We start from the raw sequence: 27,228 nt of genomic DNA on the forward strand, positions 1-27,228 counted from the left end.
ATTGTTCGACAGATGCTCCCATACCATCAGGTTAAATAGTTGCTCGTAGGTCGTGACGTTGCTTCCTCGGATCCAGCCCTCGAAGGCTCGGCTAAAGTATGTTACATAGTCCACCCAAGTTGTACCCGGGATGCGGGTGCAGTCTCGGAACCTCTGACGGTACATCTCGGGTGTGAGACCATAGCGGGTGAGGAGGGCCGCTTTCATATGGTCGTAGGAGGTCATCTGGTGGTCCGGGAGCTGTAGTAGGGTGTCGCGGCCCTCATTGAGGAATCTTCCCCAGAGACCGGCTCCCCAGTCGCTTCTATCGATCCGGTGTGCAGTCATAGCGATTTCATAGGCTTTAAACCATTGCTGGATGTCGTCCTCTCTGAAGTATTCTCGGACAACATCCTTGGGGATGTGTACCTTTTTGTCTGTGGCCCCTGAGGTGGGGGGTCGCTCGGGCACCCCTGCTTCTTTATCCTGCTTGCGTAGGTTGATCTCGGCTAGGTTTCGTTCGTGTTCGTACGCTAGTTTCTTTTCCTCGAGCTCCCTTTGTCTCTGTTTCTCCTCTCTTTCTTCTCGGAGACGCAGGTGCTCTAAGTTGATTTTTTGTTCGGCCAACTTAAGTTCAACGTCCATTTTAAGTCGGGCCATTTCTAGTTCGTGTAGTCGGGTCCTTTCTCTTTCCTGGATCTCGTCTTGCGAGAGACCCGTTCTTTGCCCTTCCGGGGCCGTGGTCGTTTTTTCTACGGTGCTTTGATCAGGGGTTCCGGCAGCCCCGGTTTCTGCCCAAGATTCTAGGGCATGCTTAAAATCGTCCTTGGTACTCAGTCCGGTGGTAGCGATACCCAGTTCGATGCAGAATTGTTTAAGTTCACGATGGTTGTACTCCTCCAATTTCTCCATTTGGAATTTCTCGGTTGATCCGCTCTCTTTCGTGGTCATTGTGACTTCGTCGTGGGGTGAGCTACTCTCTGTACGTTTATGCGGTGATTCGGATCGCGCCGCTGGCCACCAATGTTAGACGGACCGGGAGGGTCGGCCGAGGTTACGGGGAGAGGTCTCCAGGGAGAGCCGTCTCCAACGACTGTACAGATAAGTAACTTCCCCCCCCACAGACGGACACCACACAAGGTTGAAGGTTAACGAGACTTTATATGCAATTCTTAGGTTACGATGATGGATACAAGGAGGTCTGGACTCAGGGGTCCCCTCGGTTCTAGTCTCTGGTTTAGGAAAGGGGTAGCGGGACAGTCTTAGTTACCAATGAGTACAAAATAGCTCTCAATCCTCGAGCTCGGCGTTCTAGATGATCGGGCCGTGGAGGAGCCAAGCAGGTCCCGAGATGGATGAAGGAAGGACGACGGTCCGCGGCGGAGCCTGCAGGTCCCGGTAGAAGATGACGGTTACAACGGTCCGCGGCCACGCCAGCAGATCCCGACGACGATGAAGGATGAAGGTTACGACGGCTGTGGCAGCGCCAACAGGCAGGACGATGGTGCACAGGACAGAGCTATGGCAGCGCCAGTAGTCCGTCCCGGATGAGTTCCTCTTTACGTCTCTCGACTCCAAGATACAACTGCCCTCCTGCTCTGGAGCTGCCCCAGTTATAGGGCTGGCGTGCTTTGATGTCCGGACCCTCGCACTTGGAGGTCGGGGGGTCCGGGATGGGGGAGTCCAGACACCCAGCAGGGGGGTGGAGCCAGCGCCCGGGGAGGCGATGGGCGAGCGGCACTTGGTGGGGGAGAGCCATCGGCACCTCTTTCTCCCATTGACTTGCCAAGTAGCCCGCTCACCTCCTGGGTGGAGGGTGGTGCCGGAATGTCTGAGGCCGGGCCAGGCCCAGGGTTGAGGTCGATCGGGGGCCAGGCGGCCTCGTGGTGGAGTGTCCAAGATGGCGCCCCAGGCTGGGCGCGTGGGCCGGCAGTGGATCGGACCCACGAGGTCGGCAGGCTCGAGGGCAGGGGTCCCTGAGGGGACGGAGGACGTGCAATGGTGTTGTGTGGTACTTGCGGGACTGGGCTCAGGCCTGGTTGGGCCGGGGGAGAGCGGCCCTTCATGTGGCCTGTCCAACAGGAGGGCTGCTGGTCCACGGGCTTGCTCTCACATTCAATGCACTGTCTGCCCGCACTTTGTGGCCACAGAGGAGGACTGCTGGTCCACGGGCTTGCTCTCACAATCAATGCACTGTCTGCCTGCACTTTGTGGCCACAGAGGAGGACTGCTGGTCCACGGGCTTGCTCTCACATTCAATGCACTGTCTGCTCGCACTTTGTGGACACAGAGGAAGGCTGCTGGTCCACGGGCTTGCTCTCACATTCAATGCACTGTCTGCCCGCACTTTGTGGCCACAGAGGAGGACTGCTGGTCCACAGGCTTGCTCTCACATTCAATGCACTGTCTGCCCACACTTTGTAGCCACAGAGGAGGACTGCTGGTCCACGGGCTTGCTCTCATATTCAATGCACTGTCTGCCTGCACTTTGTGGCAACAGAGGAGGAGTGCTGGTCCACGGGCTTGCTCTCACATTCAATGCACTGTCTGCCCGCACTTTTTGGCCACAGAGGAGGACTGCTGCCCCACGGGCTTGCTCTCACATTGAATTCACTGTCTGCCCGCACTTTGTGGCCACGGAGGAGGAGTGCTGCTCCACGGGCTTGCTCTCACATTTAATGCACTGTCTGCCCGCACTTTGTGGCCACGGAGGAGGAGTGCTGGTCCACGGGCTTGCTCTCACATTCAATGCACTGTCTGCCCGCACTTTGTGGCCACAGACGAGGGCTGCTGGTCCACAGGCTTGCTCTCACATTCAATGCACTGTCTGCCCGCACTTTGTGGCCACAGAGGAGGACTGCTGGTCCACGGGCTTGCTCTCACATTCAATGCACTGTCTGCCCACACTCACTTTGTGGCCACAGAGGAGGACTGCTGGTCCACGAGCTTGCTCTCACATTCAATGCACTGTCTGCTCGCACTTTGTGGACATAGAGGAAGGCTGTTGGTCCACGGGCTTGCTCTCACATTCAATGCACTGTCTGCCCGCACTTTGTGGCCACAGAGGAGGACTGCTGCCCCACGGGCTTGCTCTCACATTCAATGCACTGTCTGCCCGCACTTTGTGGCCACGGAGGAGGAGTGCTGGTCCACAGGCTCGCTCTCACATTTAATGCACTGTCTGCCCGCACTTTGTGGCCACGGAGGAGGAGTGCTGGTCCACGGGCTTGCTCTCACATTCAATGCACTGTCTGCCCGCACTTTGTGGCCACAGAGGAGGGCTACTGGTCCAAAGGCTTGCTCTCACATTCAATGCACTGTCTGCCCGCACTTTGAGGCCACAGAGGGGGACTGCTGCCCTGCGGGCTTGCTCTCACATTCAATGCACTGTCTGCCCGCACTTTGTGGCCACAGAGGAGGACTGCTGGTCCACAGGCTTGCTCTCACATTCAATGCACTGTCTGCCAGCACTTTGTAGCCACAGAGGAGGACTGCTGGTCCACGGGCTTGCTCTCATATTCAATGCACTGTCTGCCTGCACTTTGTGGCCACCGAGGAGGAGTGCTGGTCCACGGGAGTGCTCTCACATTCAATGCACTGTCTGCCCGCACTTTGTGGCCACAGAGGAGGACTGCTGGACCACGGGCTTGCTCTCACATTCAATGCACTGTCTGCCCGCACTTTGTGGCCACAGAGGAGGACTGCTTGTCCACGGGCTTGCTCTCACATTCAATGCACTGTCTGCCCGCACTTTGTGGCCACAGAGGAGGACTGCTGGCCCACGGGCTTGCTCACACATTCAATGCACTGTCTGCCCGCACTTTGTGGCAACAGAGGAGAACTGCTGGTCCACGGGCTTGCTCTCACATTCAATGCACTGAATTTCCCGCACTTTGTGGCCACCGAGGAGGACTGCTGGGCCACAGGCTTGCTTTCACATTCAATGCACTGTCTGCCCGCACTTTATGGCCACAGAGGAGGGCTGCTGGTCCACGGGCTTGCTCTCACATTCAATGCACTGTCTGCCCACACTTTGTGGCCACAGAGGAGGACTGCTGGTCCACGGGCTTGCTCTCACATTCAATGCACTCTCTGCCCGCACTTTGTGGCCACAGAGGAGGACTGCTGGTCCACGGGCTTGCTCTCACATTCAATGCACTGTCTGCTCGCACTTTGTGAACACAGAGGAAGGCTGCTGGTCCACGGGCTTGCTCTCACATTCAATGCACTGCCTGCCCGCACTTTGTGGCCACAGAGGAGGAGTGCTGGTTCACGGGCTTGCTCTCACATTCAATGCACCGTCTGCCCGCACTTTGTGGCCACAGAGGAGGACTGCTGCCCCACGGGCTTTCTCTCACATTCAATGCACTGTCTGCCCGCACTTTGTGGCCACAGAGGAGGGCTGCTCGTCCACGGGCTTGCTCTCACATTCAATGCACTGTCTGCCCGCACTTTGTGGCCACAGAGGAGGACTGCTGCCCCACGGGCTTGCTCTCACATTCAATGCACTGTCTGCCCGCACTTTGTGGCCACTGAGGAGGAGTGCTGGTCCACGGGCTTGCTCTCAAATTTAATGCACTGTCTGCCCGCACTTTGTGGCCACGGAGGAGGAGTGCTGGTCCACGGGCTTGCTCTCACATTCAATGCACTGTCTGCCCGCACTTTGTGGCCACAGAGGAGGGGTACTGGTCCACAGGCTTACTCTCACATTCAATGCACTGTCTGCCCGCACTTTGTGGCCACAGAGGAGGAGTGCTGGTCCACGGGCTTGCTCTCACATTCAATGCACTGTCTGCCCGCACTTTGTGGCCACAGAGGAGGACTGCTGGTCCACAGGCTTGCTCTCACATTCAATGCACTGTCTGCCCACACTCACTTTGTGGCCACAGAGGAGGACTGCTGGTCAACGGGCTTGCTCTCACATTTAATGCACTGTCTGCCCGCACTTTGTGGCCACAGAGGAGGACTGCTCGTCCACAGGCTTGCTCTCACATTCAATGCACTGTCTGCCCGCACTTTGTGGCCACGGAGGAGGAGAGCTGCTCCACGGGATTGCTCTCACATTTAATGCACTGTCTGCCCACACTTTGTGGCCACGGAGGAGGAGTGCTGGTCCACGGGCTTGCTCTCACATTCAATGCACTGTCTGCCCGCACTTTGTGGCCACAGAGGAGGGCTGCTCGTCCACGGGCTTGCTCTCACATTCAATGCACTGTCTGCCCCCACTTTGTGGCCACAGAGGAGGACTGCTGCCCCACGGGCTTGCTCTCACATTCAATGCACTGTCTGCCCGCACTTTGTGGCCACGGAGGAGGAGTGCTGGTCCACAGGCTTGCTCTCACATTTAATGCACTGTCTGCCCGCACTTTGTGGCCACGGAGGAGTGCTGGTCCACGGGCTTGCTCTCACATTCAATGCACTGTCTGCCCGCACTTTGTGGCCACAGAGGAGGGCTACTGGTCCACAGGCTTACTCTCACATTCAATGCACTGTCTGCCCGCACTTTGTGGCCACAGAGGAGGAGTTCTGGTCCACGGGCTTGCTCTCACATTCAATGCACTGTCTGCCCGCACTTTGTGGCCACAGAGGAGGACTGCTGCCCTGCGGGCTTGCTCTCACATTCAATGCACTGTCTGCTCGCACTTTGTGAACACAGAGGAAGGCTGCTGGTCCACGGGCTTGCTCTCACATTCAATGCACTGCCTGCCCGCACTTTGTGGCCACAGAGGAGGAGTGCTGGTTCACGGGCTTGCTCTCACATTCAATGCACCGTCTGCCCGCACTTTGTGGCCACAGAGGAGGACTGCTGCCCCACGGGCTTTCTCTCACATTCAATGCACTGTCTGCCCGCACTTTGTGGCCACAGAGGAGGGCTGCTCGTCCACGGGCTTGCTCTCACATTCAATGCACTGTCTGCCCGCACTTTGTGGCCACAGAGGAGGACTGCTGCCCCACGGGCTTGCTCTCACATTCAATGCACTGTCTGCCCGCACTTTGTGGCCACTGAGGAGGAGTGCTGGTCCACGGGCTTGCTCTCAAATTTAATGCACTGTCTGCCCGCACTTTGTGGCCACGGAGGAGGAGTGCTGGTCCACGGGCTTGCTCTCACATTCAATGCACTGTCTGCCCGCACTTTGTGGCCACAGAGGAGGGGTACTGGTCCACAGGCTTACTCTCACATTCAATGCACTGTCTGCCCGCACTTTGTGGCCACAGAGGAGGAGTGCTGGTCCACGGGCTTGCTCTCACATTCAATGCACTGTCTGCCCGCACTTTGTGGCCACAGAGGAGGACTGCTGGTCCACAGGCTTGCTCTCACATTCAATGCACTGTCTGCCCACACTCACTTTGTGGCCACAGAGGAGGACTGCTGGTCAACGGGCTTGCTCTCACATTTAATGCACTGTCTGCCCGCACTTTGTGGCCACAGAGGAGGACTGCTCGTCCACAGGCTTGCTCTCACATTCAATGCACTGTCTGCCCGCACTTTGTGGCCACGGAGGAGGAGAGCTGCTCCACGGGATTGCTCTCACATTTAATGCACTGTCTGCCCACACTTTGTGGCCACGGAGGAGGAGTGCTGGTCCACGGGCTTGCTCTCACATTCAATGCACTGTCTGCCCGCACTTTGTGGCCACAGAGGAGGGCTGCTCGTCCACGGGCTTGCTCTCACATTCAATGCACTGTCTGCCCCCACTTTGTGGCCACAGAGGAGGACTGCTGCCCCACGGGCTTGCTCTCACATTCAATGCACTGTCTGCCCGCACTTTGTGGCCACGGAGGAGGAGTGCTGGTCCACAGGCTTGCTCTCACATTTAATGCACTGTCTGCCCGCACTTTGTGGCCACGGAGGAGTGCTGGTCCACGGGCTTGCTCTCACATTCAATGCACTGTCTGCCCGCACTTTGTGGCCACAGAGGAGGGCTACTGGTCCACAGGCTTACTCTCACATTCAATGCACTGTCTGCCCGCACTTTGTGGCCACAGAGGAGGAGTTCTGGTCCACGGGCTTGCTCTCACATTCAATGCACTGTCTGCCCGCACTTTGTGGCCACAGAGGAGGACTGCTGCCCTGCGGGCTTGCTCTCACATTCAATGCACTGTCTGCCCGCACTTTGTGGCCACAGAGGAGGACTGCTGGTCCACAGGCTTGCTCTCACATTCAATGCACTGTCTGCCCACACTCACTTTGTGGCCACAGAGGAGGACTGCTGGTCCACGGGCTTGCTCTCACATTTAATGCACTGTCTGCCCGCACTTTGTGGCCACAGAGGAGGACTGCTCGTCCACAGGCTTGCTCTCACATTCAATGCACTGTCTGCCCGCACTTTGTGGCCACAGAGGAGGACTGCTGGTCCACAGGCTTGCTCTCACATTCAATGCACTGTCTGCCCGCACTTTGAAGCCACAGAGGAGGACTGCTGGTCCACGGGCTTGCTCTCATATTCAATGCACTGTCTGCCTGAACTTTGTGGCCACAGAGGAGGAGTGCTGGTCCACGGGCTTGCTCTCACATTCAATGCACTGTCTGCCCGCACTTTGTGGCCACAGAGGAGGACTGCTGGTCCAATGGGCTTGCTCTCACATTCAATGCACTGTCTGCCCGCACTTTGTGGCCTCAGGTGAGGGCTTCTGGCCCACGGCCTTGCTCTCACATTCAAAACACTGTCTGCCCGCACTTTGTGGCGACAGAGGAGGACTGCTCGTCCACGGGCTTGCTCTCACATTCAATGTACTGTCTGCCCGCACTTTGTGGCCACAGAGGAGGACTGCTGGTCCACGGGCTTGCTCTCACATTCAATGCACTGTCTGCCTGCACTTTGTGGCCACAGAGGAGGACTGCTGGTCCAATGGGCTTGCTCTCACATTCAATGCACTGTCTGCCCGCACTTTGTGGCCTAAGGTGAGGGCTTCTGGCCCACGGCCTTGCTCTCACATTCAATGCACTGTCTGCCCGCACTTTGTGGCCACAGAGGAGGACTGCTGCCCTGCGGGCTTGCTCTCACATTCAATGCACTGTCTGCCCGCACTTTGTGGCCACAGAGGAGGACTGCTGGTCCACAGGCTTGCTCTCACATTCAATGCACTGTCTGCCCACACTCACTTTGTGGCCACAGAGGAGGACTGCTGGTCAACGGGCTTGCTCTCACATTTAATGCACTGTCTGCCTGCACTTTGTGGCCACAGAGGAGGACTGCTCGTCCACAGGCTTGCTCTCACATTCAATGCACTGTCTGCCCGCACTTTGTGGCCACAGAGGAGGAGAGCTGCTCCATGGGATTGCTCTCACATTTAATGCACTGTCTGCCCGCACTTTGTGGCCACGGAGGAGGAGTGCTGGTCCACGGGCTTGCTCTCACATTCAATGCACTGTCTGCCCGCACTTTGTGGCCACAGAGGAGGGCTGCTCGTCCACGGGCTTGCTCTCACATTCAATGCACTGTCTTCCCCCACTTTGTGGCCACAGAGGAGGCCTGCTGCCCCACGGGCTTGCTCTCACATTCAATGCACTGTCTGCCCGCACTTTGTGGCCACGGAGGAGGAGTGCTGGTCCACAGGCTTGCTCTCACATTTAATGCACTGACTGCCCGCACTTTGTGGCCACGGAGGAGGAGTGCTGGTCCACGGGCTTGCTCTCACATTCAATGCACTGTCTGCCCGCACTTTGTGGCCAGAGAGGAGGGCTACTGGTCCACAGGCTTGCTCTCACATTCAATGCACTGTCTGCCCGCACTTTGTGGCCACAGAGGAGGAGTTCTGGTCCACGGGCTTGCTCTCACATTCAATGCACTGTCTGCCCGCACTTTGTGGCCACAGAGGAGGACTGCTGCCCTGCGGGCTTGCTCTCACATTCAATGCACTGTCTGCCCGCACTTTGTGGCCACAGAGGAGGACTGCTGGTCCACAGGCTTGCTCTCACATTCAATGCACTGTCTGTCCACACTCACTTTGTGGCCTCAGAGGAGGACTGCTGGTCCACGGGCTTGCTCTCACATTTAATGCACTGTCTGCCCGCACTTTGTGGCCACAGAGGAGGACTGCTCGTACACAGGCTTGCTCTCACATTCAATGCACTGTCTGCCCGCACTTTGTGGCCACAGAGGAGGACTGCTGGTCCACAGGCTTGCTCTCACATTCAATGCACTGTCTGCCCGCACTTAGAAGCCACAGAGGAGGACTGCTGGTCCACGGGCTTGCTCTCATATTCAATGCACTGTCTGCCTGCACTTTGTGGCCACAGAGGAGGACTGCTGGTCCACGGGCTTGCTCTCATATTCAATGCACTGTCTGCCTGCACTTTGTGGCCACAGAGGAGGAGTGCTGGTCCACGGGCTTGCTCTCACATTCAATGCACTGTCTGCCCGCACTTTGTGGCCACAGAGGAGGACTGCTGGTCCAATGGGCTTGCTCTCACATTCAATGCACTGTCTGCCCGCACTTTGTGGCCTCAGGTGAGGGCTTCTGGCCCACGGCCTTGCTCTCACATTCAAAACACTGTCTGCCCGCACTTTGTGGCCACAGAGGAGGACTGCTCGTCCACGGGCTTGCTCTCACATTCAATGCACTGTCTGCCCGCACTTTGTGGCCACAGAGGAGGACTGCTGGTCCACGGGCTTGCTCTCACATTCAATGCACTGTCTGCCCGCACTTTGTGGCCACAGAGGAGGACTGCTGGCCCACGGGCTTGCTCACACATTCAATGCACTGTCTGCCCGCACTTTGTGGCAACAGAGGAGAAGTGCTGGTCCACGGGCTTGCTCTCACATTCAATGCACTGTCTTCCAGCACTTTGTGGCCACCGAGGAGGACTGCTGGGCCACAGGCTTGCTTTCACATTCAATGCACTGTCTGCCCGCACTTTATGGCCACAGAGGAGGGCTGCTGGTCCACGGGCTTGCTCTCACATTCAATGCACTGTCTGCCCGCACTTTGTGGCCACAGAGGAGGACTGCTGGTCCACGGGCTTGCTCTCACATTCAATGCACTGTCTGCCCGCACTTTGTGGCCACAGAGGAGGACTGCTGGTCCACGGGCTTGCTCTCACATTCAATGCACTGTCTGCTCGCACTTTGTGGACACAGAGGAAGGCTGCTGGTCCACGGGCTTGCTCTCACATTCAATGCACTGTCTGCCCGCACTTTGTGGCCACAGAGGAGGACTGCTGGTCCACAGGCTTGCTCTCACATTCAATGCACTGTCTGCCCGCACTTTGTAGCCACAGAGGAGGACTGCTGGTCCACGGGCTTGCTCTCATATTCAATGCACTGTCTGCCTGCACTTTGTGGCCACAGAGGAGGAGTGCTGGTCCACGGGCTTGCTCTCACATTCAATGCACTGTCTGCCCGCACTTTGTGGCCACAGAGGAGGACTGCTGCCCCACGGGCTTGCTCTCACATTGAATTCACTGTCTGCCCGCATGTTGGACAGGCCACATGAAGGGCCGCTCTCCCCCGGCCCAACCAGGCCTGAGTCCAGTCACGCAAGTACCACACACCACCATTGCACGTCCTCCGTTCCCTCAGGGACCCCTGCCCTCGAGCATAATGACCTCGTGGGTCCGATCCACTGCCGGCCCACGCGCCCAGCCTGGGGCGCCATCTTGGACACTCCACCACGAGGCCGCCTGGCCCCCGATCGACCTCAACCCTGGGCCTGGCCGGCCTCAGACATTCCGGCACCACCCTCCACCCAGGAGGTGAGCGGGCTACTTGGCAAGTCAATGGGAGAAAGAGGTGCCGATGGCTCTCCCCCGCCAAGTGCCGCTCGCCCATCGCCTCCCCGGGCGCTGGCTCCACCCCCCTGCTGGGTGTCTGGACTCCCTCATCCCGGACCTCCCGACCTCCAAGTGCGAAGGTCCGGACATCAAAGCCCGCCAGCCCTATAACTGGGGCAGCTCCAGAGCAGGAAGGCAGTTGTATCTTGGAGTCGAGAGACGTAAAGAGGAACTCATCCTTGACGGACTACTGGCGCTGCCGTAGCTCTGTCTTGTGCACCATCGTCCTGCCTGTTGGCGCTGCCACAGCCTTCGCAACCTTCTTATCCTTCATCGTCGTCGGGACCTGCTGGCGTGGCCGCGGACTGTTGTAACCGTCATCTTCACCGGGACCTGCAGGCTCCGCCGCGGACCGTCGTCTTCCTTCGTCCATCTCGGGACCTGCCTGGCTCCGCCGCGGCCCGATCATCTAGAACGCCGAGCTCGAGGATTGAGAGCTATTTTCCACTCATTGGTAACAAAGACTGTCCCGCTACCCCTTTCCTAAGCCAGAGACTAGAATCGAGGGGACCCCTGAGTCCAGACCTCCTTGTATCATATCATCGTAACCTAAGAATTGCCTATAAAGTCTCGTTAACCTTCAACCTTGTGTGGTGTCCGTCTGTGGGGGGGAAGTTACTTGTCTGTACAGTCGTTGGAGACGGATCTCCCCGGAGACCTCTCCCCGTAGTCTCGGCCGACCCTCCCGGTCCGTCTAACATTGGTGGCCAGCGGCGCGATTCGAATCACCGCATAACGTACAGAGAGTAGCTCACCCCACGACGAAATCACAATGACAACTAAAGAGAGCGGATCAACCGAGAAATTCCAAATGGAGAAACTGGAAGAGTACAGCCATCGTGAACTAAAACAATTCTGCATCGAACTGGGTATCGCTACCACCGGACTAAGCACCAAAGACGATTTCAAGCATGCCCTAGAATCTTGGGCAGAGACCGGGGCTGCCGGAACCCCCGATCAAAGCACCGCAGAAAAAACCACCACGGCCCCTGAAGGGCAAAGAACGGGTCTCTCGCAAGACGAGATCCAGGAAAGAGAAAGAACCCGACTACACGAGCTGGAAATGGCCCGACTCAAGATGGACATTGAACTCAAGCTGGCCGAACAAAAAATCAACTTAGAGCACCTGCGTCTCCGAGAAGAAAGAGAGGAGAAACAGAGACAAAGGGAGCTCGAGGAAAAGAAACTGGCGTACGAACACGAACGGAACCTAGCCGAGATCAACCTGCGCAAGCAGAATAAAGAAGCAGGGGTGCCCGAGCGACCCCACACCTCAGGGGCCACAGAGAAAAAGGTACACATCCCCAAGGATGTTGTCCAAGAATATTTCCGAGAGGACGACATCCAGCAATGGTTTAAGGCCTATGAAATCGCGATGACTGCACACCGGATCGATAGAAGCGATTGGGGAGCCGGTCTATGGGGGAGATTCCTCAATGAGGGCCGCGATACCCTGCTACAGCTCCCGGACCACCAGATGACCTCCTATGACCATATGAAAGCGGCACTCCTCACCCGCTATGGCCTCACACCCGAGATGTACCGCCAGAGGTTCCGAGACTGCACCCGCATCCCGGGTACAACTTGGGTGGACTATGTAACCTACTTCAGCCGAGCCTTCGAGGGCTGGATCAGAGGAAGCAACGTCACGACCTACGAACAACTGTTCAATCTGATGGTGTGGGAGCATCTGTCGAACAATTGCTTCATTGAACTCCGCCAGCACCTCCTCGACAGCAAGTTAACAGATCCCCGGCAGCTCGCAGCAGAAGCTGACCGGTGGGAGATCACCAGAGTAGGCCGGAATGGGTTCTACGAACAGAACCGGAACAACAATGGTCAGCACCGACCCAGAGGAGGAGGAGGGGGCCAAGGGCGAGGAAAAGACAACGCTCCGACCGCCCCCGCAACCAGCACCACCCCCCCGGCCAACCGGGGCAGCACCCCGGCGCGACCGGGGTACAGAGCCAATGTCACGTGTCACCGATGCCAACGAGTCGGCCACTACGCAAACGACCCAAACTGCCCGCAGTACCAGAGCCCAAGACCCCGCCAAGTGGCCGCCGCGGCCCTAGGGGAAGAACAGATCTCCGAGGAGCAGGAAGAATACGAACAAGAGCATCAGGAGTGGGAGCCAGCCGCCATGGCTCTAGCATGCTTAGGGGGAAAAGACATGGTCCCGCGGGTCCCCCTACCCGCTAACACCCAGAAGTACAGCCAATGGGTGAGCATCAATGGACGCCGGGCCGAAGCCCTTCGTGACACCGGGGCCAGTGTAACAGCCGTCCGCTGTCACCTGGTGACCCCAGAACAGTATCTACCGAACCTTCTCTGCCCTGTACGATCAGCCGATAACTCGGAAAGTTTGTGTCGGATGGCCTGCGTCCCTTTCGAATGGGGAGGGGTCTCCGGCATGTTGAAAGTAACAGTCCGAGACGACGCCCCCGTAGACTGCCTCCTTGGAAATGACCTTGAAAGCTCTCCGTGGGCAGCCGTGGAGCGAAGAGAACACCTGGGGATGTTAGGCGTCCCAGACTGGGCGTGCGTCACCACCCGGTCCATGGCCGCCCGTGCCAACCACCGCCGAGAAGAACCCGAATGGCCGGCGCCACCGCCTCCGGTCGCCCCAGCCGAAACCACCGACCATGACATCCCCCTCGAACCAGCTCAACCCTCCGACCTCGCTAACCTCAAACAGTGGCCTCAAGAAGGAGGGCCCACGCAAGAACAATTTCGCCAAGAACAGAAGACCTGTCCCTCCCTCGAGGGACTCCGCCAGCAAGCGCTCGCCCAAAGCGCAGGGGATACCCCCGGAACTCATTGGGTCTACTGGGACAATGATCTGCTGTACAGCGAGCAAAGAATCGCCGAGCTGGGGGCCAACAGAGTATTAGTGGTGCCCCTCCGTTTTAGAGACTTTCTGCTAAACCTGGCCCACGATGTCCCCCTGGCAGGGCACCTGGGACAGGATAAAACCTACAGTCGCCTAGTGACCCACTTCTTCTGGCCCAAAATGAGGAACGATGTGCACCAGCATTGCCGATCTTGCCCCACGTGCCAAGCCAGTGGAAAGAGCGGCCGCAAACTAAAGGCCCCCCTGCAACCTTTCCCTGTGGTCACTACCCCATTTGAGAGGGTCGGAATAGACATTGTGGGGCCCCTGGACCCGCGCACAAAACAAGGCCATCGATTCATCTTGGTGCTAGTGGACCACGCCACCCGCTACCCTGAGGCTGTTCCCCTGCGAACTGTGACAGCCCCGGTAGTCGGCCGGGCTCTGATGGGGATCTTCTCCCGTGTGGGCTTCCCCCGAGAAGTCGTCAGCGACAGAGGCACGAACTTTATCTCTAAATACATGAAATCCCTCTGGCAACAGTGCGGGGTCACCTACCGATTCACGACCCCCTATCACCCCCAAGGGAACGGACTTGTTGAGCGGTTCAACCGCACGCTAAAGGGGATGATCGGGGGGTTGGAAGAGCCCCTCCGTCGCCAGTGGGATGTGCTGCTGCCGTGCCTCCTCTTCGCCTACCGAGAGGTCCCTCAGAAATCTCTAGGCTTCAGCCCATTTGAACTGCTATACGGACACCCAGTGCGGGGGCCGCTCAGCCTAGTCAAAGAGGGCTGGGAGATGCCTCCGTTAAAGAACCCTCCAGATGTCTTCCGGTACCTCCTCACCCTCCGCAACCAGACCCGGCGGTTCAGAGAACTAGCGAAAACCAACCTAGAGGCCAGTCAAGAGGACATGAAAAAATGGTATGACCAGAATGCCTCATCCATTGAATTCGAACCTGGCCAACAGGTATGGGTGATGTCCCCCACTGAGCCATGCGCCCTACAAGACAAATGGACGGGGCCCTTCAAAGTAATCGAGCGCAAGGGTCCTGCCACCTATCTCATCGACATGGAATCCTCCCGGAACCCTCTCCGGGTCCTCCACGCTAACAGACTAAAGCCCCACTTTGTGCGAACGGAGCTTAGCCTCTTGATGGCCACAGACAATGGGGTTGAAGAAGACTCCGAGCCTCTCCCTGACCTCCTACGGACTCAGGAGCAAGACGGCTCCGTGGATGGGGTCCGGCTCTCGGAGGCCCTCACCAGAGAACAACGCCAAGAGTGTCAAGCCCTCCTGTCACAGTTCGCCAGCCTGTTCTCCCTCACCCCAGGGGTCACTTCCTGGTGTGTGCACGATGTGGACACCGGGGACAGCCCCCCTATCCACCACCGGGCCTACCGCGTGCCAGATCGGGTACGGGCCTGCATCCAGGAGGAAGTAGCCAAGATGCTCACGCTCGGGGTCATCGAGCCCTCAGACAGTCCCTGGGCCAGCCCTGTCGTACTGGTCCCCAAAGCAGCTGCCCCCGGCACCACACCAGAACTCCGGTTCTGCGTAGACTACCGGGGCTTGAATGCGGTCACCAGAACAGACGCACATCCCATCCCCCGGGCAGATGAACTAGTCGACCGAATGGGAGCTGCCCGCTACCTCAGCATCTTCGACCTGACAGCAGGCTATTGGCAGATCGGCCTCACACCCCGAGCGCAAGAACGTTCTGCCTTCTCCACCCCCGATGGCCATTACCATTTCACGGTCATGCCCTTCGGCATGAAGAATGCCCCAGCAACATTCCAACGACTCGTCAATCAGGTCCTGGCGGGGCTCGAAGGATTCAGCGCCGCCTACCTAGACGACATCGCTGTATACAGCCACCATTGGACCGAGCACCTCCACCACCTCCGAGCAGTGCTGCAAGCCCTTCAGCGAGCTGGCCTCACGATCAAGGCCAGCAAGTGCCAAATTGGGCAAAGGTCTGTAACCTACCTCGGACACCAGGTGGGAAGCGGCCTAGTGGCCCCTCTGCAGCTGAAAATTGCCGCCATCCAGGCCTGGCAGCCCCCCATCACCCAAACCGAGGTACGAGCCTTCCTGGGCCTCACGGGCTATTACCGAAGGTTCGTGAAAGACTATGGTACCATAGTGGGGCCCCTCACAGAACTCACGTCAAAGAATCAGCCCAAGAAAGTCAACTGGACCCCAGAGTGTCAAACTGCATTTGAACAATTGAAGGCCGCCATGTGTTCCGCCCCTGTGCTCCAGGCCCCAGACTACAGCCGGGAGTTCGTCGTCCAGACAGACGCCTCCGACCAGGGCATTGGGGCAGTCCTGTCTCAAGTGAACACCGAAGGCCTTGATCAACCGGTGGCCTTCATCAGCCGGAGACTCCTGCCACGGGAGCAACGCTGGAGCACCATAGAGAGGGAAGCCTTCGCTGTGGTATGGGCCCTCAAGAAGCTCCGGCCCTACCTTTTTGGCACCCACTTTCGGGTGCAGACCGACCACCGACCCCTGCAGTGGCTGATGCATATGCGGGGGGAAAACCCAAAGTTGCTACGCTGGTCCATCTCCTTGCAAGGTATGGACTTCACAGTCGAACACCGGCCTGGGCCAGATCACGCCAACGCGGATGGCCTGTCCCGGTTTTTCCGCCTCGACGAGGAGAGTCCCCAAGAGGATGGGTAACTCTCCCCGCCTTCAGCTGGGGGGGACGCATGTTGGACAGGCCACATGAAGGGCCGCTCTCCCCCGGCCCAACCAGGCCTGAGTCCAGTCACGCAAGTACCACACACCACCATTGCACGTCCTCCGTTCCCTCAGGGACCCCTGCCCTCGAGCATAATGACCTCGTGGGTCCGATCCACTGCCGGCCCACGCGCCCAGCCTGGGGCGCCATCTTGGACACTCCACCACGAGGCCGCCTGGCCCCCGATCGACCTCAACCCTGGGCCTGGCCGGCCTCAGACATTCCGGCACCACCCTCCACCCAGGAGGTGAGCGGGCTACTTGGCAAGTCAATGGGAGAAAGAGGTGCCGATGGCTCTCCCCCGCCAAGTGCCGCTCGCCCATCGCCTCCCCGGGCGCTGGCTCCACCCCCCTGCTGGGTGTCTGGACTCGCTCATCCCGGACCTCCCGACCTCCAAGTGCGAAGGTCCGGACATCAAAGCCCGCCAGCCCTATAACTGGGGCAGCTCCAGAGCAGGAAGGCAGTTGTATCTTGGAGTCGAGAGACGTAAAGAGGAACTCATCCTTGACGGACTACTGGCGCTGCCGTAGCTCTGTCTTGTGCACCATCGTCCTGCCTGTTGGCGCTGCCACAGCCTTCGCAACCTTCTTATCCTTCATCGTCGTCGGGACCTGCTGGCGTGGCCGCGGACCGTTGTAACCGTCATCTTCACCGGGACCCGCAGGCTCCGCCGCGGACCGTCGTCTTCCTTCGTCCATCTCGGGACCTGCCTGGCTCCGCCGCGGCCCGATCATCTAGAACGCCGAGCTCGAGGATTGAGAGCTATTTTCCACTCATTGGTAACAAAGACTGTCCCGCTACCCCTTTCCTAAGCCAGAGACTAGAATCGAGGGGACCCCTGAGTCCAGACCTCCTTGTATCATATCATCGTAACCTAAGAATTGCCTATAAAGTCTCGTTAACCTTCAACCTTGTGTGGTGTCCGTCTGTGGGGGGGGAGTTACTTGTCTGTACAGTCGTTGGAGACGGATCTCCCCGGAGACCTCTCCCCGTAGTCTCGGCCGACCCTCCCGGTCCGTCTAACACCGCACTGTGTGGCCACATAGGAGGAGTGCTGCTCCACGGGCTTGCTCTCACATTTAATGCACTGTCTGCCCGCACTTGGTGGCCACGGAGGAGGAGTGCTGGTCCACGGGCTTGCTCTCACATTCAATGCACTGTCTGCCCGCACTTTGTGGCCACAGAGGAGGGCTACTGGTCCACAGGCTTGCTCTCACATTCAATGCACTGTCTGCCCGCACTTTGTGGCCACAGAGGAGGACTGCTGGTCCACAGGCTTGCTCTCACATTCAATGCACTGTCTGCCCACACTCACTTTGTGGCCACAGAGGAGGACTGCTGGTCCACGGGCTTGCTTTCACATTTAATGCACTGTCTGCCCGCACTTTGTGGCCACAGAGGAGGACTGCTCGTCCACAGGCTTGCTCTCACATTCAATGCACTGTCTGCCCGCACTTTGTGGCCACAGAGGAGGACTGCTGGTCCACAGGCTTGCTCTCACATTCAATGCACTGTCTGCCCGCACTTTGTGGCCACAGAGGAGGACTGCTGGTCCACAGGCTTGCTCTCACATTCAATGCACTGTCTGCCCACACTCACTTTGTGGCCACAGAGGAGGACTGCTGGTCAACGGGCTTGCTCTCACATTTAATGCACTGTCTGCCCGCACTTTGTGGCCACAGAGGAGGACTGCTTGTCCACAGGCCTGCTCTCACATTCAATGCACTGTCTGCCCGCACTTTGTGGCCACGGAGGAGGAGAGCTGCTCCACGGGATTGCTCTCACATTTAATGCACTGTCTGCCCGCACTTTGTGGCCACGGAGGAGGAGTGCTGGTCCACGGGCTTTCTCTCACATTCAATGCACTGTCTGCCCGCACTTTGTGGCCACAGAGGAGGGCTGCTCGTCCACGGGCTTGCTCTCACATTCAATGCACTGTCTGCCCCCACTTTGTGGCCACAGAGGAGGACTGCTGCCCCACGGGCTTGCTCTCACATTCAATGCACTGTCTGCCCGCACTTTGTGGCCACGGAGGAGGAGTGCTGGTCCACAGGCTTGCTCTCACATTTAATGCACTGTCTGCCCGCACTTTGTGGCCACGGAGGAGGAGTGCTGGTCCACGGGCTTGCTCTCACATTCAATGCACTGTCTGCCCACACTTTGTGGCCACAGAGGAGGGCTACTGGTCCACAGGCTTACTCTCACATTCAATGCACTGTCTGCCCGCACTTTGTGGCCACAGAGGAGGAGTTCTGGTCCACAGGCTTGCTCTCACATTCAATGCACTGTCTGCCCGCACTTTGTGGCCACAGAGGAGGACTGCAGCCCTGCGGGCTTGCTCTCACATTCAATGCACTGTCTGCCCGCACTTTGTGGCCACAGAGGAGGACTGCTGGTCCACAGGCTTGCTCTCACATTCAATGCACTGTCTGCCCACACTCACTTTGTGGCCTCAGAGGAGGACTGCTAGTCCACGGGCTTGCTCTCACATTTAATGCACTGTCTGCCCGTACTTTGTGGCCACAGAGGAGGACTGCTCGTCCACAGGCTTGCTCTCACATTCAATGCACTGTCTGCCCGCACTTTGTGGCCACAGAGGAGGACTGCTGATCCACAGGCTTGCTCTCACATTCAATGCACTGTCTGCCCGCACTTTGAAGCCACAGAGGAGGACTGCTGGTCCACGGCTTGCTCTCATATTCAATGCACTGTCTGCCTGCACTTTGTGGCCACAGAGGAGGAGTGCTGGTCCACGGGCTTGCTCTCACATTCAATGCACTGTCTGCCCGCACTTTGTGGCCACAGAGGAGGACTGCTGGTCCAATGGGCTTGCTCTCACATTCAATGCACTGTCTGCCCGCACTTTGTGGCCTCAGGTGAGGGCTTCTGGCCCACGGCCTTGCTCTCACATTCAAAACACTGTCTGCCCGCACTTTGTGGCCACAGAGGAGGACTGCTCGTCCACGGGCTTGCTCTCGCATTCAATGCACTGTCTGCACGCACTTTGTGGCCACAGAGGAGGACTGCTGGTCCACGGGCTTGCTCTCACATTCAATGCACTGTCTGCCCGCACTTTGTGGCCACAGAGGAGGACTGCTGGCCCACGGGCTTGCTCACACATTCAATGCACTGTCTGCCCGCACTTTGTGGCAACAGAGGAGAAGTGCTGGTCCACGGGCTTGCTCTCACATTTAATGCACTGTCTTCCAGCACTTTGTGGCCACCGAGGAGGACAGCTGGGCCACAGGCTTGCTCTCACATTCAATGCACTGTCTGCCCGCACTTTATGGCCACAGAGGAGGGCTGCTGGTCCACGGGCTTGCTCTCACATTCAATGCACTGTCTGCCCGCACTTTTTGGCCACAGAGGAGGACTGCTGGTCCACGGGCTTGCTCTCACATTCAATGCACTGTCTGCCCGCACTTTGTGGCCACAGAGGAGGACTGCTGGTCCACGGGCTTGCTCTCACATTCAATGCACTGTCTGCTCGCACTTTGTGGACACAGAGGAAGGCTGCTGGTCCACGGGCTTGCTCTCACATTCAATGCACTGTCTGCCCGCACTTTGTGGCCACAGAGGAGGACTGCTGGTCCACAGGCTTGCTCTCACATTCAATGCACTGTCTGCCCGCACTTTGTAGCCACAGAGGAGGACTGCTGGTCCACGGGCTTGCTCTCATATTCAATGCACTGTCTGCCTGCACTTTGTGGCCACTGTTAGACGGACCGGGAGGGTCGGCCGAGGATAGGGGGAGAGGTCTCCGGGGAGAGCCGTCTCCAGCGATCGTACAGACAAGTAACTTCCCCCCCACAGACGTACACCACACAAGGCTAAGGTTCAACGATACTTTATAAGCAATTCTTTAAGTACGGTAAAATGGTACAAGGAGGTCTGGACTCAGGGGTCCCCTCGGTTCTGGTCTCTGGATTGGGAAAGGGGTAGCGGGACAGTCTTGTTACCAATCGAATAGAAGAAATAGCTCTCAATCCTCGAGCTCGGCGTTCTAGATGATCGGGCTGCGGCGGAGCCAGCAGGTCCCGAGATGGTTGAAGGTAGCGACGGTCCGCGGCGAAGCCAGCAGGTCCCGATGAAGGTGGTGATTACAAACGGTCTGCGGCCACGCCAGCAGGTCCCGACGACGATGAAGGTTTCAGAAGGTTGCGGCAGCGCCAGCAGGTAGGACGATAGTTTGCAAGGCAGGGCTACGGCAGCGCCAGTAGTCCGTCAAGGATGAGTTCTTCTCTGCGTCTCTCGACTCCAGGATACAACTGCCTTCCTGCTCTGGAGCTGCCCCAGTTATAGGTCTGGCGCCCTTTGATGTCCGGACCCTCGCACTTGGAGGTCGGGAGGTCCGGTGTTGGACAGGCCACAGGAAGGGTCGCTCTCCCCCGGCCCAACCAGGCCCGAGCCCGGTCACGCAAGTACCACACACCACCATTGCACGTCCTCCGTCCCCTCAGGGACCCCTGCCCGCGAGCATGTCGACCTCGTGGGTCCGATCCACTGCCGGCCCACGCGCCCATCCTGGGGCGCCATCTTGGACACTCCACCACGAGGCCGCCTGGCCCCCGATCGACCTCAACCCTGGGCCTGGCCCGGCCTCAGACATCCCGGCACCACCATCCACCCAGGAGGTGAGCGGGCTACTTGGCAAGTCAATGGGAGAAAGAGGTGTCGATGGCTCTCCCCCGCCAAGTGCCGCTCGCCCATCGCCTCCCCGGGCGCTGGCTCCACCCCCCTGCTGGGTGTCTGGACTCCCTCATCCCGGACCTCCCGACCTCCAAGTGCGAGGGTCCGGACATCAAAGCACACCAGCCCTATAACTGGGGCAGCTCCAGAGCAGGAAGGCAGTTGTATCTTGGAGTCGAGAGACGCAGAGAAGAACTCATCCGTGACGGACTACTGGCGCTGCCATAGCTCTGTCTCGTGCACCATCGTCTTGCCTGCTGGCGCTGCCGCAACCTTCGTAACCTTCATATCCTTCATCGTCGTCGGGACCTGCTGGCGTGGCCGCGGACCGTTTGTAACCATCATCTTCATCGGGACCTGCAGGCTCCGCCGCGGACCGTCGTTTCCTTCGTCCATCTCGGGACCTGCTGGCTCCGCCGCGGCCCGATCATCTAGAACGCCGAGCTCGAGGATTGAGAGCTATTTTCATCTTTTTGGTAACAAGACTGTCCCGCTACCCTTTTCCCAAACCAGAGACTAGAATCGAGGGGACCCCTGAGTCCAGACCTCCTTGTACCATTCCATCGTAAACTTAAAGAATTGCCTATAAAGTCTCGTTGAACTTTAACCTTGTGTGGTGTCCGTCTGTGGGGGGGAAGTTACTTGTCTGTACGATCGCTGGAGACGGCTCTCCCCGGAGACCTCTCCCCTTATCCTCGGCCGACCCTCCCGGTCCGTCTAACATTGGTGGCCAGCGGCGCGATCCGAATCACCGCATAAACGTACAGAGAGTAGCTCATCCCACGACGAAATCACAATGACAACTAAAGAAAGCGGATCAACCGAGAAGTTCCAGATGGAGAAATTGGATGAGTACAGCCATCGTGAACTAAAACAATTCTGCATCGAACTAGGTATCGCTACCACCGGACTAAGTACCAAAGACGATTTTAAGCATGCCCTAGAGTCTTGGGCAGAAACCGGGGCCGCCGGAACCCCCGATCAAAGCACCGCAGCAAAAACCACCACGGCCCCTGAAGAGCGAAGAACGGGTCTCTCGCAAGACGAGATCCAGGAAAGAGAAAAAACCCGACTACACGAGCTGGAAATGGCCCGACTCAAAATGGACGTTGAGCTTAAGTTGGCCGAACAAAAAATCAACTTAGAGCACCTGCGTCTCCGAGAAGAAAGAGAGGAGAAACAGAGACAAAGGGAGCTCGAGGAAAAGAAACTAGCGTACGAACACGAGCGGAACCTAGCTGAGATCGACCTACGCAAGCAGAATAAAGGAGTAGGGGTGCCCGAGCAACCCCACACCCCAGGGGCAACAGAGAAAAAGGTACACATCCCCAAGGATGTCGTTCGAGAATACTTCCGAGAGGACGACATCCAGCAATGGTTTAAGGCCTATGAAATCGCTATGACTGCACACCGGATCGATAGAAGCGATTGGGGAGCCGGTCTATGGGGGAGATTCCTCAATGAGGGCCGCGATGCCCTGCTACAGCTCCCGGACCACCAGATGACCTCCTATGACCATATGAAAGCTGCACTCCTCACCCGCTATGGCCTCACACCCGAAATGTACCGTCAGAGGTTCCGAGACTGCACCCGCATCCCGGGTACAACTTGGGTGGACTATGTAAACTACTTTAGCCGAGCCTTCGAGGGCTGGATCAAAGGAAGCAACGTCACAACCTACGAACAACTGTTTAATCTTATGGTATGGGAGCATCTGTCGAACAATTGCTTCATTGAACTCCGCCAGCACCTCCTCGACAGCAAGTTAACGGATCCCCGGCAGCTCGCAGCCGAAGCTGACCGGTGGGAGATCACCAGAGTGGGCCGGAATGGGTCCTACGAACAGAACCGGAACAACAATGGTCAGCACCGTCCCCGAGGAGGAGGAGGGGGCCAAGGACGAGGAAGAGACAACGCCCCGGTCGCCCCCGCTACCAGCACCACCCCCCCGGCCAACCGGGGCAGCACCCCGGCGCGACCGGGTTACCGAGCCAATGTTACGTGCCATCGATGCCAACGAGTCGGCCACTATGCGAACGACCCAAACTGCCCCCAGTACCAGAGCCCAAGACCCCGCCAAGTAGCCGCTGCTGCTCTAGGGGAGGAACAGATCACAGAGGAACAAGAGGAATATGAACAAGAGCATCAAGAATGGGAGCCAGCCGCCATGGCTCTAGCCTGCTTAGGGGGGAAAGACATGGTCCCGCGGGTCCCCCTACCCGCTAACACCCAGAAGTACAGCCAATGGGTGAGCATCAATGGACGCCGGGCCGAAGCCCTTCGTGACACCGGGGCCAGTGTAACAGCCGTCCGCTGTCACCTGGTGACCCCAGAACAGTATCTACAGAACATTCTCTGCCCGGTACGTTCAGCCGATAACTCAGAAAGTCTGTGTCGGATGGCCTGCGTCCCTTTCGAATGGGGAGGGGTCTCCGGCATGTTGAAAGTAACGGTCCGAGACGATGCCCCCGTAGACTGCCTCCTGGGGAATGACCTTGAAAGCTCTCCGTGGGCAGCCGTAGAACGAAGAGAACACCTGGGGATGTTAGGCGTCCCAGACTGGGCGTGCGTCACCACCCGGTCCATGGCCGCCCGTGCCAACCACCGCCCAGAAGAACCCGAATGGCCGGCGCCACCGCCTCCGGTCGCCCCAGCCGAAACCACCGACCGTGACGTCCCCCCCGAACCAGCTCAACCTTCCGACCTCGCTAACCTCGACCAGTGGCCTCAAGAGGGGGGGCCCACGCAAGAACAATTTCGCCAGGAACAGAAGACCTGTCCCTCCCTCGAGGGACTCCGCCAGCAAGCGCTCGCCCAAAGCGCAGGGGATACCTCCGGAACTCACTGGGTCTACTGGGACAATGATCTGCTGTACAGTGAGCAAAGAATCGCAGAGCTGGGGGCCAGCCGAGTACTAGTGGTGCCACTCCGTTTTAGAGACTTTCTGCTAAACCTGGCCCACGATGTCCCCCTAGCAGGACACCTGGGACAAGATAAAACCTACAGTCGCCTAGTGACCCACTTCTTCTGGCCCAAAATGAGAAACGATGTACACCAGCATTGCCGATCTTGCCCCACGTGCCAAGCCAGTGGAAAGAGCGGCCGCAAACTAAAGGCCCCCCTGCAACCTTTTCCCGTGGTCACCACCCCGTTCGAGAGGGTCGGGATAGACATTGTGGGACCCCTGGACCCGCGTACAAAACAAGGCCATCGATTCATCTTGGTGCTAGTGGACCACGCCACCCGCTACCCTGAGGCTGTTCCCCTGCGGACTGTGACAGCCCCGGTAGTCGGCCGGGCTCTGATGGGGATCTTCTCCCGTGTGGGCTTCCCCCGAGAAGTCGTCAGCGACAGAGGCACGAACTTTATTTCTAAATATATGAAATCCCTCTGGCAACAGTGCGGGGTTACCTACCGATTCACGACCCCCTATCACCCTCAAGGGAACGGACTCGTTGAGCGGTTCAACCGCACGCTAAAAGGGATGATCGGAGGGTTGGAAGAGCCCCTCCGTCGCCAGTGGGATGTGCTGCTGCCGTGCCTCCTCTTCGCCTATCGGGAGGTCCCCCAGAAATCCCTGGGCTTCAGCCCGTTTGAACTGCTATATGGACACCCAGTGCGGGGGCCGCTCAGCCTAGTCAAGGAAGGCTGGGAGATGCCTCCGCTAAAGAACCCTCCAGATGTCTTCCGGTACCTCCTAACCCTCCGCAACCAGACCCGGCGGTTCAGGGAGCTGGCAAAAGCTAACCTAGAGGCCAGTCAAGAGGACATGAAAAAGTGGTATGACCGGAATGCCTCATCCATTGAATTTGAACCTGGCCAACAGGTATGGGTGATGTCCCCCACCGAGCCATGCGCCCTGCAAGACAAATGGACGGGGCCCTTCAAAGTAGTCGAGCGCAAGGGCCCTGCCACCTATCTCATCGACATGGAATCTTCCCGGAACCCCCTCCGGGTCCTCCACGCTAACAGACTGAAGCCCCACTTTGTGCGTACAGAACTCAGCCTCCTGATGGCCACAGACAATGGGGCTGAAGAAGACTCCGAGCCCCTCCCTGACCTCCTACGGACTCGGGAACAAGACGGCTCCGTGGATGGGGTCCGACTCTCGGAGGCCCTCACCAGAGAACAACGCCAGGAGTGTCGAGTCCTCCTGTCACAGTTCGCCAGCCTGTTCTCCCTCACCCCAGGTGTCACTTCCTGGTGTGTGCACGATGTGGACACGGGGGACAGCCCCCCTATCCGCCACCGGGCCTACCGCGTGCCAGATCGGGTACGGGCCTGCATCCAGGAAGAAGTAGCCAAGATGCTCACGCTCGGGGTCATCGAGCCCTCAGACAGCCCCTGGGCCAGCCCTGTAGTACTGGTCCCCAAAGCAGCTGCCCCCGGCACCACACCAGAGCTCCGGTTCTGCGTCGACTACCGGGGCTTGAATGCGGTCACCAGAACAGACGCACATCCCATCCCCCGGGCAGATGAACTAATCGACCGCATGGGAGCTGCCCGCTACCTCAGTATCTTCGACCTGACGGCGGGCTACTGGCAAATCGGCCTCACACCCCGGGCGCAAGAACGTTCTGCCTTTTCTACCCCCGATGGCCATTACCATTTCACAGTCATGCCCTTCGGCATGAAGAATGCCCCAGCAACATTCCAACGGCTCGTCAATCAAGTCCTGGCGGGGCTCGAAGGATTCAGCGCCGCCTACCTAGACGACATAGCTGTATACAGCCACCATTGGTCCGAGCACCTCCACCACCTCCGAGCAGTGCTGCAAGCCCTTCAGCGAGCTGGCCTCACGATCAAGGCCAGCAAGTGTCAAATTGGGCAAGGGTCTGTAACCTACCTCGGACACCAGGTGGGAAGCGGCCTGGTGGCCCCTCTGCAGCTAAAAATTGCCGCCATCCAGTCCTGGCAGCCCCCCATCACCCAGACCGAGGTACGAGCCTTCCTGGGCCTCACGGGCTATTACCGAAGGTTCGTAAAAGACTATGGTACTATAGTGGGGCCCCTCACAGAACTCACGTCAAAGAATCAGCCCAAGAAAGTCAACTGGACCCCAGAGTGTCAAGCTGCATTTGAGCAATTGAAAGCCGCCATGTGTTCCGCCCCTGTGCTCCAGGCCCCCGACTACAGCCGGGAATTCGTCGTCCAGACGGATGCCTCCGACCATGGCATTGGGGCGGTCCTGTCTCAAGTGAACACCGAAGGCCTTGATCAACCGGTGGCCTTCATCAGCCGGTGACTCCTACCACGGGAACAGCGCTGGAGCACCATAGAGAGGGAGGCCTTCGCTGTAGTATGGGCCCTCAAGAAGCTCCGGCCCTACCTTTTTGGCACACACTTTCGGGTGCAGACCGACCACCGACCCCTGCAGTGGCTGATGCAGATGCGGGGGGAAAACCATCTCCCTACAAGGTATGGACTTCACAGTTGAACACCGGCCTGGGCCAGATCACGCCAACGCGGATGGCCTGTCCCGGTTCTTCCGCCTCGACGAGGAGAGTCCCCAAGAAGATGGGTAACTCTCCCCGCCTTCAGCTGGGGGGGACGCATGTTGGACAGGCCACAGGAAGGGCCGCTCTCCCCCGGCCCAACCAGGCCCGAGCCCGGTCACTCAAGTACCACACACCACCATTGCACGTCCTCCGTCCCCTCAGGGACCCCTGCCCGCGAGCATGTCGACCTCGTGGGTCCGATCCACTGCCGGCCCACGCGCCCATCCTGGGGCGCCATCTTGGACACTCCACCACGAGGCCGCCTGGCCCCCGATCGACCTCAACCCTGGGCCTGGCCCGGCCTCAGACATCCCGGCACCACCATCCACCCAGGAGGTGAGCGGGCTACTTGGCAAGTCAATGGGAGAAAGAGGTGTCGATGGCTCTCCCCCGCCAAGTGCCGCTCGCCCATCGCCTCCCCGGGCGCTGGCTCCACCCCCCTGCTGGGTGTCTGGACTCCCTCATCCCGGACCTCCCGACCTCCAAGTGCGAGGGTCCGGACATCAAAGCACACCAGCCCTATAACTGGGGCAGCTCCAGAGCAGGAAGGCAGTTGTATCTTGGAGTCGAGAGACGCAGAGAAGAACTCATCCGTGACGGACTACTGGCGCTGCCATAGCTCTGTCTCGTGCACCATCGTCTTGCCTGCTGGCGCTGCCGCAACCTTCGTAACCTTCATATCCTTCATCGTCGTCGGGACCTGCTG

Source organism: Lissotriton vulgaris, chromosome 8, assembly GCF_964263255.1.
Source record: "Lissotriton vulgaris chromosome 8, aLisVul1.2, whole genome shotgun sequence".
NCBI classification, from domain to species: Eukaryota; Metazoa; Chordata; class Amphibia; order Caudata; family Salamandridae; genus Lissotriton; species Lissotriton vulgaris.